The sequence below is a fragment of the Falco rusticolus genome, chromosome 2, assembly GCF_015220075.1.
Source record: "Falco rusticolus isolate bFalRus1 chromosome 2, bFalRus1.pri, whole genome shotgun sequence".
In the NCBI taxonomy this organism is placed as follows: domain Eukaryota; kingdom Metazoa; phylum Chordata; class Aves; order Falconiformes; family Falconidae; genus Falco; species Falco rusticolus.
In genome coordinates, this window is record NC_051188.1 from 97,450,196 (window position 1) to 97,462,053 (window position 11,858).

The 11,858-nt window shown below is 40.5% G+C and overlaps 1 long non-coding RNA gene across 1 annotated transcript; it reads left to right on the top strand.

Annotated features, from left to right (window-relative positions):
• Window positions 1–3,186: 3,186 nt before the first annotated feature.
• LOC119143281 lies at window positions 3,187–7,608 on the top strand. The gene is made up of 2 exons (XR_005102649.1): window positions 3,187–3,727; window positions 7,514–7,608. It is a non-coding gene; the product is annotated as an uncharacterized LOC119143281 (long non-coding RNA).
• The last annotated feature ends 4,250 nt before the right edge of the window (window positions 7,609–11,858 follow it).

Genomic DNA, 11,858 nt, shown 5'->3' on the forward strand with positions numbered 1-11,858 from the left:
CAAAAAACCCGACCCTGTCTATTGGAGAGATATTGAAGTGAGTCAGCAGGTAATGAACTCAGACTCATGTATCTTATTTTACCATTCACCTTGCTTTGACTAAAGTGCAAGTTCAGGATCTTCAGACTTAATGCCCAAATGCTAAAATCCACAACCTTTTATTTAAAATGCAAAGAGTCTTGTTCTTGAGTGTGCGTTTTAAGTTTATTTCTTAATACTTAAAACCTGGAGATTATAATTTCATACTTCTTTAATTCAGAATTCCCCAAAACCCAGTGAAAATCTATGGAGGTGACAAATAAGGTTTTTTAAAAAGTATCTGCTTTAGCTGTTTGAAAGTGTCTTTAACACGTAACCACCAGATTTATATTCATACATAGGTTGCATCAGATTAAGATTCATGTGGCGGGGATTGAATTCTTATGTTACTGCTTTTTATTTTTAATGAAATTTTTAGAAATGCTGATGTAAAACATCTTACTTTCATTTTAGAACAGCAACTCTTTCTAGATCCATGAGGTTCTGCATACAGCGAGAATGGGATAGCTTGCATGATTTCTGGGTCTGCAGGACAGCATTTTTGCATGTAAAACTGAATGTTACGTTTTTGCTACCAAGGGACCTGTGCCTGGCTCACTTGCATACTCGTATATAGAGAGGATAACTTTCAGCATGAATAGAAATAGTAGATAATGCTATATAAGAAATTGCTTTCTTTCACACTGATGTGCTAGGGCCGAAGTCTCAGATCCAATGGTGACACCTCTTCTGGCATTCTGGTATAAACTTGAAACAGCTTTTTTTCACTTACTGTTCTGGGGGCTTGGAGCTACTCACAGGCTTTCAGAAACAATGTACATCTTCTAATTGATACTTTTCTGAGCAATAATGGTGCCATGTATATTTAGCAAGTCTGTACAAATCTCTTTTACCTGGATGCAGATTTTTAAGAGTCGCTTTTAAAGGAGGAGGTTATTGAATGCAAATTTCATTTACTGATGATGCACATTGCTTTTGAGCATCAACACTGTCACAGTTTGCTATGCTCTTTATTCCATAAAAATCTGACTTCTTTCAGCATGTGTTAACGTTATCCACAGGAACATACACATTATCATGTTTATTGAGCCCTAAGAACCACAGATAATGTCAGTTGCTTCAGAAATTGACCTTCATAGGTTTATGATAGGATAATGTCAGATTTTTCAGGAAGAGTAAAATCATATTAATGAAGACATGTTCACTCTGATAAAGGTGAGGGTTTTTTTGTGTTGGAGCATAAAAGTTGAATGAGAACAGACGTGTTCAGAGTGGATGCTGCTGCATGTATACCAAGAGTCAAGATTTTTCAGTTACTGCCATTTTATAGATTTTTTGATTGTGTATGACCTACTCAAAGTAGAAGGATGCAAGCCTTTTTTCTCTTTAATTAGTCCTAAGGAAGCATAGTAAAGCATGTTCAGTATTGCATTATTTTCAGCCAGCTATGTCTAAGGCAGTGTTGTTTTGTGAAAAATGGTATCTTGTTTGAAAAAGGGGGTATTATGTTATCAGTTAGCATATTTGGGAAATACTTTCAAAAAGGAGATCAGGAGGATAGGCACAGTGTCTGTCTTTCATGTAAGAAGCCAAGGCTGCTTCTAAGAATTCAGGTTCTGTGAATACCAGCCATTTCCCCAATCCCTCTGCTGTATGACCTTGAAACTATCAGCTGTAAAGTTTAAGAAAACCCATTTCTTCTAAGCAGAGTACATCTTTCCAGTAGAGATGCGACCTTATTAAAAGTGAGTCTATTTGCTTTCTGGTTTAGTCTCCATAATTGTGTGAATTGGTTGTAATTTCTTTCTATTTATATTTGTAAACTTAAAAGCTTCTTAATCCAGTTTTGTTTTTAGGTCTGTATTTATTTACTAAACTCACTATTTCAATGTTTTGAGCCTTGACAGAACTTTGATTGTAAAATCTCTAGTTTTAAGTGCATTTTCCATACCTGATAAAATAGCAGCGTGTTTGTTGCTGAAAGTGATCTAGAACAGAGGAGTCCATATGGATGTGGGAAATGTTTCTGGTGTTGCAGCCTGTTCCATTCATGTTCACTACGCTAATGAGGGGTAACCAAGGAATGTTTGCAAAGGTGGCTTCTGGGTTAGGAAGGCTAATAAGTACTTTTACTTAGGTCAGTCTGTTCCATAGGAAAAGATCCCTTTTAGATAGTCTCCTGCCTGTCTTCGTCTAGTACTAATCCTATACATACCTCGTCCCAGGTTTCCTCATTGGACTATATATGGCTGCTTGTGTTCGTAACCTAATAATTTTTCAGTTTTAAATCTCTTCTTTGTATAGTCTTACTAGGCAATTACACGTCTATGTTTTTATTGGTTAAATACTTCCTATCTAAAAGAGAAACGGTGAGTAATCTTAACAAGATCAAAGTCAGAAAAATGCTTTAAGCTTCCATTTTTCCTCGTGAAGCTACAAATAAATCCTAGAAAATCTACTAATTATGAAAGAAAAAACATAGAAGTACCTCAAAGAGCCATGGAAGTCTGTCTTTAACCATTAGTATTCTCCATAATTAATGAAGTTATGGATGATTTTGTCCTGATTTTTTCTCTTTCCGACCCATGTTCATATGTAGCTAAACGCACACCTTGTGTCAGACAGCAGAAAGCTTAGTCCTGAAGTCAGTTTCCTTAACTTCACACAGTGACAACAGCTCAGCTGTTGTCCTAAGAAGGCAGCAAACACAGGAGCTCATTCTACAGGGAAAAACTGGTACTCGCCTCCAGAAACTTGAGCCAGACCTAGTGCTGTGAAATTTGGACCCAGACCCTGGAAACCACCCTGATACTGGGAAACTTGTGGGATGAGGGAACACAGAAGAGAGGTGTTCCCTGTGAGCTCTTTTGCAAGCATGAATTGGTGATCCTCATAATTTCATTCCAAAGTGCAGTCACAGTCATAGAGCCTCCCAGCAGGTAGCTCCTTGGATACACAGAGACTTGAGCTGCAGTTTTAACTTCCTATCCTGATATACTTGGACCAGGTAACAATCCCATGGTGGCTTTTTCTGTTGTGTTTTGTTTTGGTTGATTTTTTTTTTTTTTTTGGGGGGTGGGGTGGGGGGGGGTGGGGTTTTCACTGTTCATTCTAGTCTAATGTAGCTTTATCTTTTGTGATACTGTAATGAAATCAGTATCTTCTTGAGGCCTTTAGCGTGTGCTTGTAGCATGCTGTAGGTGTTCAAAAAGGAAACACTGCAGCTAGAGGCTTTTGGCATAGCATGCTGCCTTTACCTTATGTCGTCGTGCTAAAGAGCCTAAAGGCAGTTTTCACTTAAGTCTCCAGTTAAAACTTCAGTCTTTTTGAATGCCGAGGCAAAGAGAACAGCTTCATCTCTTTCTAGAGCTGTTTAGGAAGATCACTTCAGTGATTTACTTAATGAAATCTTTGAACTCAATCCTGCCTGGAAATTAGGTAGTGGTTGCGATGTTTCATTCAATTTAATGCTTGCATTCATGAATTTCATAATTTTCCATGTTTCAGAAGTGCAGTGATTTTTTTTTTTTTTTTATCTGAACATGTCAATGCCCTCTCTAGGATATTCAGGGGTAATTCTGCCTTTTCCAACGGCTCTTGTTTTCCTAAAAAGACTCTGAACTCTGCTCTGACCTTCAGACCTTTGGTCACCTTTGTGTGTGGAGATTGGAAATGAAGACCGCTAGAAGTATGCAACAAGTATTTTACTGGCTAATACAAATAGTGATTGGCTGGGACCTCAGGGCTAAGTGGTAATGTTTGTCATCCAGAAGTAGGAACTCCATGAATGTTTGATGCCTAGAGAGGTACTTTATTCCTTCAAGATCAGTGCTTCATATGAACATCAATACCCATCCTTTCTCCTATCTCATTCTTCATATGAACATCAATTTCAATCCTTTTTCCGATCCTCTTCCCATTCTCTAGAGAAACTATATGCTATTACTATATATTTTTCTGCAGTCCAATACTTCTATGAAGTGTTTTCAGTCCAGTTTTTGACACTAAATTTATTTATACGCAATACATCTTGAAATCTGTAATGTAATTACTAGTAAACTAGCTGAGTATATATTTAATAATCCTTAATGCCAGATGAAGTAATTACTATTAATAATTACTATTTCATTTTAGCTTGTCTACATTTTTCCTGTCAGAGTATATATTCAAGAGACTTGAAGGTAAACTTGAGCCCTACTAAAACTAGCAGGAGTTCTGTCTCCAGTTCCCAGAGGACTAAGGCTCCATCCTTCATACGTTAGGTCATGAACTTGAGGTTCTTGTTTCAAATCACTTGAAATTGAAGACATACACGTGGTCCAGAGGGACCTGGACAGGCTGGAAAACTGAGCTTAAGAGAATCTCATAAAGTTCAGCAAAGGGACTTGCAAGTCCCTGTATCTGCTTTGGATAGAAGGACTTGGAGGGTGTGGAGGAACAACAGACCATGAGGCAGCGATGTGCTTTCATGGCAAGGGTGTCCAACAGCATCCTGCCCTGCATTAAGCAGAGAATTGCCAGCAGTTCAAATGTGGTGATCCTTGGTCTCCACTCAGCAGTGGCTAGACCACATCTAGAGTTCTGGGCCCAGTTCTGGGTTCCCCAGTATGAGAAAGTTGTGGACCTAACTGGAGTAAGTCCACTGCAGGCCTAGGAAGATGATTAGGGACTGGAACAGCTGAGAGAGCTGGAGCTGTGTAGCCTGGAGAAGAGAAAGCTTGGGGTCTTTTGTACCCCAGTTTGTAGAAATACCTGTTGGGAACGAATGAAGGTAGAACCAGGTTCTTTTCACTGTCCCAGTGTTCATAGGGACAGGACAAGAGGCAATGGGCATAGCCTGAAACACAGGAGGGTACAATTGAATATCAGAAAACACGTTACTGTGGGAGTGACCAAGCACAGGAACAGGTTGCACAGAAAGGCTGTGGAGTCTTCCTCCTTGGAGATCCTCAAAAGATATCTGGACGTGATCCTGGGCAACTGGCTCTGTCTTACCCTGCTTGAATAGAGGTGCTGGAATACAAGATCTGCAGAGGTCCCATCTAGCTGATGGTTCTGTGATTCTTTGACTTACTGTAGGATCATCATTTCATATAAATATTAATGTTCTTAACACCCCAATATGCACTTTTAAAAAGAAATGTTTAAGTTGAAAAAAGTGGTATTTCACATGTCTAATAGTAAGAATTGTTTGTATTTTAAACTCATTCTGAATTCGGTCCTGATGTTTTATTGTATGCTAAGCTGCCATAAAAAAAAAAAGTGACCCTGTCAACTGCACCATGACAATATCTTTTTACTATCCTTGTGTTGGTGTTAAGATGTTAGAACATACTTTAGAACCTATTACTTGTTTTCAGTCCCCCAGAACTTTCTGAATATTTTATCTTTCAGACTGGAAGTTTATGTCCAACTTCTTTAGAAACACTGTGTAGAAAATAGCTCAGTTGTTTCTGAGAAGCATGTGAAAAAGTGCAGAAGTCCTGTTGACTTTCATTTGAAGGGCCATTGGTCTGAAGTGGAGGCAGTCCTATAAAGAGGAAAGAAAACAACCCCATTTGACTATATGAGTTATCTGAATGAGATGCTTTTTAAATGCACCTTCTAGTTACGTGTGCTAGATTAGGTATGAGTTCTTGTCAATTTTGGCAAAATGCCAGATCTGGAAGGTTTCACTGGTGCACTGACCTCTCTGCACTTCTTGTACTTGAAGGTGACTGGTTCAGTGACTGCTGCTGTCAGTGCTCTTTGCAGAACTGCATCTTTGATTCAGGTGGACCTCACACATTGTATTTTAAAGGATGGAATGGCTATTTCTGAGCTCTAAAGCACTGTATTAAATGTATAAACATTAGCATATTTAACCCCTTAATCACAGAGTCACAGAATGATCAGGGTTGGAATGGACCTCTGGAGATCATCTAGTCTAATCCCCTGCTAAAGCAGGTTCACCTTCATCAGGTTGCACAGAGTCACCACCCAGGCAGGTTTTGAATGTCTCCAGAGAAGCAGACTCCACAGCCTCTCTGGGCAGCCTGTTCCAGTGCTCTGTCACCCTCAAAGTAAAGACGTTTTTCTTCCTATTCAGATGGAACCGCCTGTGTTGCAGTTTGTGCCCGTTGCCCCTTGTCCTGTCACTGGGCACCACTGAAGAGCCTGGCCCCATCCTCGACTCTTGCCCTTAAAACATTTGAAGACATTGGTAAGATCCCCCCCTCAGTCTTCTCCAGGCTAAACAGGCCCAGCTCTCTCAGCCTTCCCTCACCAGGGAAATGCTCCAGTGCCCTTCGTAGCCCTCCCTGCTGGACCCTCTCCCGTAGCTCCCTGTCCCTCCTGAACTGGGGAGCCAGCACTGAACACAGCACCCCAGATGTGGCCTCACCAGGGCAGAGTAGGGGGGCAGGATCACCTCCTTCAGCCTGCTGGCCCCGCTCCTAATGCGCTCCAGGATCCTTTTGGCCTTCCTGGCCACCGGGGCACACTGCTTGTTTTCCACCAGGACTCCCAGGTCCTTCCGCAGAACTGCTTTCTAACAGTTTCTGGTTTCCTATCCTGTACCAGTGCTTGGAGTTATTCCTCCCTAGTGCAGGACCTTACACTGGCCTTTATTGCACTTCACCAGACTCCTCTCAATCCACCTTACTGTCCATTCACTTCACCCATACTTTCTGAGCTTACCTGCTACACATTGTTACTTAGATCTGGTCACAATTCAATAAAAAGGGGGGAGGGAGAGAGAGGGAGAAAAGAGAGATCACCACCTGTGGATCCAGTGACATCCCATTGGTTCTCTTCACACTGGGTGTCTTGGTGGTGGGGGTGTCCACCCCGCCAGGCTTTCATAGATTTGAGTTTTATGCTCTCGAGAGAAGGCCTCATCTATGCACAAAGTGAGGGTGGGTGTAGTCTGTGTCTGCACAAGCTCAAGGTGTGAGTGGTGGTCACAGGGGGTCCTCGGTGGTGGTCATGAGGGGTTTGAGCAGACCCTGCTGTGCACATCAGCAGTTGCCTTGTTACCAAAGCAGTTTTCTCCAGGAAGCACTAGCTAGATCTTGCCTTTGCAAGACCTAAAGCCATTCCATCCTGTACCACTTTGTGGTTACCAAGTTAGGCAACAGCAGCTCACTGTGCAGCTATAGCTCATTTCAGTTCCTCTCCAGCCTGAGCAGAACAGCTTTTTGCAGCCAAAGCTTGCTTTAGTTTCTCTCCAATTTTAGCAGAACAGATTTTTTTAGTAACTCAGCTTGAATTTGTGTACCAAACAATGTTTAAGGCAATTATCAATATATCAGTTCCTTACAACAATGTCAGAAGCCTTGCTGAGGTCAAGGTAGACAATATCTACTGCTCTCCCCTCATATACCCAGTCAGTCATTCCATTGTAGGAGGCTTCAGGTTGGTCAGGCATGATTTCCCCCTGGTGAATCCATGTTTACTACTACTGATAACCTTCTTTTCCTCCACATGCTTCAAGATGACCTCTAAGACACGCTGTTCCATTGCCATTCCAGAGGCAGAGGTGAGACTGATCTGCATGTAGTTTCCCAGGTGCTCCTTCTTGTCCTTTTTGAAGACTCTAGTGACATTGGCTTTCCTCCAGTCCTCAGGTACCTCTTCTGTTTTCCATGACTTTTCAAAGATGATGGAGAGTGGCTTAGCAATAGCAAATGCTAACTCCCTCAGCACTCAGGGGTACATTCCATGGGGGACCATGGACTTGTAGGTGTCAGGCTTGTTTAACTGATCTCTAATATGATCTTCCTCGACTTCCTTTCTCCAGACTTCCTGTCTTGCCTCCAGGGTCTGGGAAACTGGAGGGCTGGCCTGGGAGACTGAAGCAAAGAAGGCATCCTGTAACTCCACCTTCTCTGTGTCCTTTGTCACCAGGGCACCCACCTCGTTCAGCAGTGGGCACACATTTTCCTTAGTCATCCCTTTCCTGCTGATGTACTTGGAGAAGCCCTTCTTGTTGTCCTTGACCTCTCTCACCAGGTTTAATTCCAAACGGGCCTCAGCCTTCCTCGTTGTCTGCCTGCACGTACTGACCACATCCCTATACTCCTCCCAAGTGGCCTATCCCTTTTTCCACATCCTGTAAACTTCCTTCTTCTGTTTGAGGTTTGCCAGAAGCATTTTGTTTGTCCATGCAGGTCTCCTACCCCATTTGCTTGATTTCTTACTTGTAGGGATGCACCTGTCTTGAGCTTGGAGGAAGTGATGCCTGAATATCAGCCAGCTCTCTTGGACCCCTCCTACCTTCCAGAGCCCTAACCCATGGGATTCCTCCAATAGGCCCTTGAAGAGGCCAAAGTTAGCTCTCCTGAGGGCCAGGGTTGCGGTCCTACTTGTTGCTCTGCTTTCTCCATACAGGATCCTGAACTCTACCAGCTCACTGCAGCCAAGGCTGCCCCCAGCCTTCACATCCTCAATGAGCCCATCTTTATTTGTGAAGACAAGGTCTAAGAGCACCATATTTAATATTTCACCCAATTTATAATTTTAACTTTAAAAGAAGAGTTTGACATGTATTATATGGAACAAAGCTTTTATTTTTAAAAGATTCTTAAAATAAGAAATTTGAAGTGCTTCATTTAAAAAAAAAAATGAATTACATATTTTCATCCACAATTACGGTTTGATTTACTAACTCTGGAAAACTAAATATGAATGACTGCAGATGCAGATAGTTCCCAGTTTAGGTAGAGTAGGAGGGAAGACCACTGTTTAATTCCCACTGTCCAAATAAAGAAAAACTCCTCTCCAAATGTTCAAGCATGGTTTATCTGTCCCTTCGGAAGTCACATTTCACTTAGAAATAAGTGTATTAACCAGCACTTTCATCAAAAAGATTCAGATGCCCAGATTAGTTTCTTAAATGAAAATCCTTTGGCATCTTTACTCACAGAATAAGGAAATAGTTTAGAAAAAGATGCTAGTGATGATGTTGAAGCTGAATCCAGCAAGCAGCATGTATCTACTTCTTAATGTCCAGCCCTGAGTGTCAACTGCGTGACTTGCTGTCCCCTTTTATGTGAAGAGAGTTTACTCACTTTTTATAACTACTGCACAATTCACGTATAAGGATGTAACCTCTGTCATTTGAACTTCTGTCTATGAACTGTTTCCTTTCAAATAATGTATTTTCAGTGGTAAGCATATTTGAAACACAATATTCAGCTTGCAATATTTGACTGGGAAAAAAAAAAGAAAAAAAAAGTTACTTTCAACAAGTTGAATACTTTGTCAAAGTATTAATTTCCTTCAAGTCACATATATGTAACTATACCAAGGCAGCACTTCCTCTAGTACTTCATTACTATGCATAAGCTCTTTCTATGCAGCTTAGTTCTATTTTTATTATTTGCATAGATTCCACAAGTATTCTAAGCACTTTAAAACAAGTTTAAAAGACACTTTTGACATCTGAATATTTTAATTACAATCTTAGGTATGGCACATAAGCAGTAAGGGTAAGCCCTACTAGCAGTAAACATATCTGTGTAGCCATTCTACATGTCAAGATGATTTCAGTAATTAATGTTTCTTCAGAAAACATGTAAGTTACAACTTTTAAGGACGGGTTAAGTATTTTCATTCTATTGGGAGATGCACATACCCCATGTGCATCATATGAGTGGCATAGCTGGCTACATAGCTAAGAGTGGAAGAAGTTGCCGCGATTTCTAAATGTGGGGGATGTGTAAGGAGTTAGAAATGGGGTCAGATGGTGCACTGGGAGCATGTGAGGAATTCCTCTATGACAAATTCTTCTTTAAATTTGTCATTACAGTGGACAGATACTGTATTACAGGATTGCATTTGTAAAGCAAAGAAGCTATCCTAACGTGGGGAAAAAAAAAATTCCATCTGTGTCCTTGTGTTTGAAGTAGAAAAAAACCCATATGGTCAGATTAGTAGGTGTGGAAAATAGGTTTGATCTAGCTTTTACAGTACTTTGATGATAGTTACATACACTAAAGCTCATTCCATTTGTAGCTGCATGGAGTGGTAACTTCTTTACAAAAAACATTTTCAGTTCATGAAGTGATTTGTGTTATGTTTCTTTTCTACCTTGATACAAGTAGACACCACGCATGCTCATCTCTTGGTTACAACTGCACACACCTTGTTTTTCATATCATTTTTCTTCCATTGTCACTGAAAGTTCTTATTAGTGACATATCTTCATATTCTTGATTAAACCCATTATTAACTGGTCTGGATGGCTGGCCATAAATCCAATCACTTGGCAGGGTAGCACTGCTATCTTTATTTCTTGACTCATTATGGCACTTTTTACAGCAGTGGTGAATCTGTTGCAATATTCCACAAAAATATATTGTTAGGCATTAAAACTGTTTCCATCAGATACCCCATCTTTTTAGAAAACATATTGCTAACATTACTGGGATAGCAATCCAGCATTTATTCTGAATTGTTTTAAAAGTTGTTATGCATATCACAGTCAAAATGAAATGTGGAAATACAAATTTTAATTACGCCTTCATGAATTGACAGACTATTCATTACTGTTATTAATAGCAAATGTTATTCGTATGTAAGCTAAGATACTAATACCTATGTAGTTTTGTTTTATAGCTTATTTGGTTCTAACTTCATAAACAAGTGGAGTATGGTCAGTTGTGGGCCATTATTATACACTAGAACAATTATAGTAGATTCTGGTTTAAAATAAGATTAAGAATGAATATCAAAATTTATTTCACTGAATTAGCTTCTTACATGCTGAATTCTAAGCCTTCACTGGTAGCAGGGTAAGAGCGATCCATATTGTACTCAAGAAATAGGCAAAAACTATGTCCAACTATATACCAGTGATTTTATTTAATACTTCTCCAATTCCCAATACTATCCTTGAAGATGTATGCTTGCTGTTACTTTAGAAAAAAATAGAGCATGGGAATTAGGAGAGAGACATTTTCATTCGTTCTTTATTCTTACATAGCATAAACAATTTTTTTTTTTGAGAGTGGATGAGGTGGGTGTTACTTTTGGGGAGAATCCCCAGGTGACCACTGTAATGGCTTCTCAGAAGAACAGACACAGTTGCCACCCAGGTGTCATTGGTATAGTGTGTTGCTGTGCCCTAGTCCTGACTTGGAAGCACTGAGAAAATTTGGCAGAAGCAAGAAGCAAGGGAACAGCTGAGAGAATTTTGGACGCAGAAAAGGCAGGTCAGACCTCTTCTTGAAGCTAACAGTTCTGTGCAGAAGCTCCCCAAAGGCCTTAACCAGCCGTGACATGTCAGATTTAAGCAGTGGCCTGTAAGGGCTGAAGGGCTTTTGAGTCATCTAGTCCCACTTCCAGTAGTTTGCACTCTGATTTTGATATAACGTACATTTTCATGACAGGGAACTTTTGCTATTTACTAAAAAAAAAAAATAAATATACCTTTAAAAGTTATAAACTTCCTAACTTTATAAATTTCAGTGTCGGCCTGTGTGGTGTGTTGACCCAGCCAGCAGCTGAGCATCTGCAGAGCTGCTCGCACTCACTCCCTCAGCCCTGGTGGGACTGGGGAGAGAATATGAAGAACAAAAGCGAAATGATGTATAGGTCAAGATAAAGACAGTTTAACAGGTGGAGGAGAGAGGAAAAAAAAGAAACCAAACAAAACAACAAAAAAACCCAAGTGATGCAGAGGAAATCACACACCACCTCCATCCAGCAGACCAATGCCCGGCCAGCCTCTGAGCACTGGTTGCCTCAAAAGGCAAAACCCGGTTTGTTCTTTTTCCCCTAACCCAGCTCTTATGGCTGAGCATGACATTATATGGTATGGGATGACCTTTCAGTCA